This window comes from Nanorana parkeri, unplaced genomic scaffold (assembly GCF_000935625.1).
Source record: "Nanorana parkeri isolate BGI_ZX_2015 unplaced genomic scaffold, ASM93562v1 scaffold19, whole genome shotgun sequence".
NCBI lineage: Eukaryota > Metazoa > Chordata > Amphibia > Anura > Dicroglossidae > Nanorana > Nanorana parkeri.
The window spans coordinates 3,559,265-3,562,242 of NW_017306287.1; positions in this window are offsets into that span (position 1 = coordinate 3,559,265).

A 2,978-nucleotide genomic window follows, 5' to 3' on the forward strand; every position below is an offset into this window, starting at 1 on the left:
GAGGGTCTCAGGAGGGGGAGATGTGGAGGGTCTCAGGATTGGGAGATGTGGAGGGTCTCAGCATTGGGAGATGTGGAGGGTGTCAGCAGGGGGAGATGTGGAGGGTGTCAGCAGGGGGAGATGTGGAGGTTCTCATGAGAGGGAGATGTGGAGGGTCTCAGCATTGGGAGATGTGGAGGGTCTCAGCAGGGGGAGATGTGGAGGGTTTCAGCATTGGGAGATGTGGAGGGTCTCAGCAGGGGGAGATGTGGAGGTTCTCAGGAGGGGGAGATGTGGAGGGTATCAGCATTGGGAGATGTGGAGGGTTTCAGCATTGGGAGATGTGGAGGGTCTCAGCAGGGAGAGATGTGGAGGTTCTCAGGAGGGGGAGATGTGGAGGGTCTTAGCAGGGGGACATGTGGAGGGTCTCAGCATTGGGAGATGTGGAGGGTCTCAGCATTGGGAGATGTGGAGGGTCTCAGCAGGGAGAGATGTGGAGGGTTCCATCAGGGGAAGATGTGGAGGGTTCCATCAGGGGAAGATGTGGAGGGTCCCATCAGGGGGAGATGTGGAGGGTCCCATCAGGGGGAGATGTGGAGGGTCTCAGGAGGGGGAGATGTGTGAAGGTCTCAGTAGGGGGACATGTGGAGGGTCTCAGCAGGGGGAGATGTGGAGGGTCTTAGCAGGGGGACATGTGGAGGGTCTCAGCATTGGGAGATGTGGAGGGTCTCAGCAGGGGGAGATGTGGAGGGTTTTAGGAGGGGGAGATGTGGAGGGTCCCAACATTGGGAGATGTGGAGGGTCTCAGCAGGGAGAGATGTGGAGGGTCCCATCAGGGGAAGATGTGGAGTGTTCCATCAGGGGAAGATGTGGAGGGTTCCATCAGGGGAAGATGTGGAGGGTTCCATCAGGGGAAGATGTGGAGGGTCCCATCAGGGGGAGATGTGGAGGGTCCCATCAGGGGGAGATGTGGAGGGTCCCATCAGGGGGAGATGTGGAGGGTCCCATGAGGGGGAGATGTGGAGGGTCTCAGCAGGGGGGAGATGTTGAGGGTCTCAGGAGGGGGAGATGTGTGAAGGTCTCAGTAGGGGACATGTAGAGAGTCTCAGCATTGGGAGATGTGGAGGGTCTCAGGAGGGGAGATGTGTGAAGGTCTCAGAAGAGGGAGATGTGGAGGGTCTCAGCAGGGGGAGATGTGTGAGGGTCTCAGCAGGGGGAAATGTGCAGGCGGCGGAAGTGCTGTAAACAGGCACTATGTGGTTCCCAAAAAGGCTGCCGCGAGCTCCCCAGTAAGCGCGGAACCTAAGGCAGCTGAATCAATTTGAAGAATTAAAGTGCTGGTATCATTTTTTAGTATCAGGGCATTTTCTCGAGTACTCATATCGGTGCATCCTTAGGTTACATCTAATTTGAATGGTACATTTATTTGTACTGCTGTGTACATCAGACTGAGAAGAGCAACAGTTAGGTAAAAAAAAGGAGAGAGGTGCCCTGTTCATAACAGGATGACTTGACGAGGGGTGGATTTGCGAGGCTCACAAATTTCCCCTTTTTCCACTATCTTCAATGTCCTATTTAGATAAGGGGCCCCTTTACCTTTCCAGGCCCCACTGCTGGTGACCTGCCAGTAATTTCTTCCCTCCTGGCCCACAAAACAACTTCTCAGATTTGAAAACTCAACCTAGAACTGGTTTCTAATAATTACATCTTTACCAGGAAGAGTTTTCAGAGCCATGAATGATATGTACAACTTTTTCCTGTTCAGTATGTTATTCCTGAGGCTGCCAAGGATCGTGGTACTTCTGTATGCCGCAATGCCTGTCATTACACCATGGTGGAGACTATTGCTTTGTGTGTGTGTCATTAAAAGGAGGCCGACAGCGGTGTGTAATAGCGAGTTCAGGAGCAGGGTGTGGCTGGGAATCAGCAGTGAGTTCTGGTTGTAGCGGAGACGAGGTGTGTGGGTGGATATTAGAGGGAACATGAAGGAAATAATATGACTTCAGATAGTCATGTTGAGCTGCTGAATTGCGCTTTCAAAGTTCACGAGGTGAAGCATGCACCGAAAATCTATGACAATGTTTCTTAATCTCAAACTATTCCTGAGTCCCAGGTCAACGCATCAATCCCTGTTCACACTCAGTGAGACTTTGTGCTATCTACCATTTGTAATGTTAAGTTTAAATGATGTTATAGATTAAGGGTAGCCAATATTCGTCCCTCCAGCTGTGGTGAAACTGCAAATCATATCAGGCATCTGCCTCTGGAAGTCATGCCCGTGGCTGCCAATGTCTTGCAATGCCTCATGGAACTTGTAGTTCTACAACAGCTGGAGGGCCAAACTTTGTTTACCTCTGTTATAGATTGTTAAAAACAAAATGTGAATGGGAGAAATGCATATACAGGTGAAACTCGAATAATTAGAATATCGTGCAAAAGGGGCCCAAACCAAGTACTGAGTACATATGCATGCTTGTACTTTTCAGAGGTCCGATATTGTTCTATGTACAATCCTTGTTTTATTGATTGCATGTAATAATCTACTTCATGAGCTGTAAGCCATAATTATCACAATTAAAACAAATCACGGCTTGAATTATCTTGCTTTGCATGTAATGAGTCTATCTCATATATTAGTTTCACCTTTTAAGTTGCATTTGTGAAATAAATGAACTTTGCATGATATTCTAATTATTCGAGTTTCACCTGTATATCCTCACGAGCCCTTATGGCTTATTCACACCTGTCTGTTTTTATGCAGAAAAACTCATGCACAATTCAAGTGGAAATCCCAATAAATTCTGACAATGCCATTCTGAAGTTTAATTTATTTATTTAGGGGAACGCTCACTCCATCCAGTGTGTTCATCGCACCGTCCTCCTGTGCCATGATCGCACTGGATCGCATTAACAAAGACTCCCTGCGTTTTTGAGGCAGGAGGAAGTGTTGGGGTGGTGGTGTTGGGGTGGTGATGGTGGTGTTGGGGTGGGGACAGTGA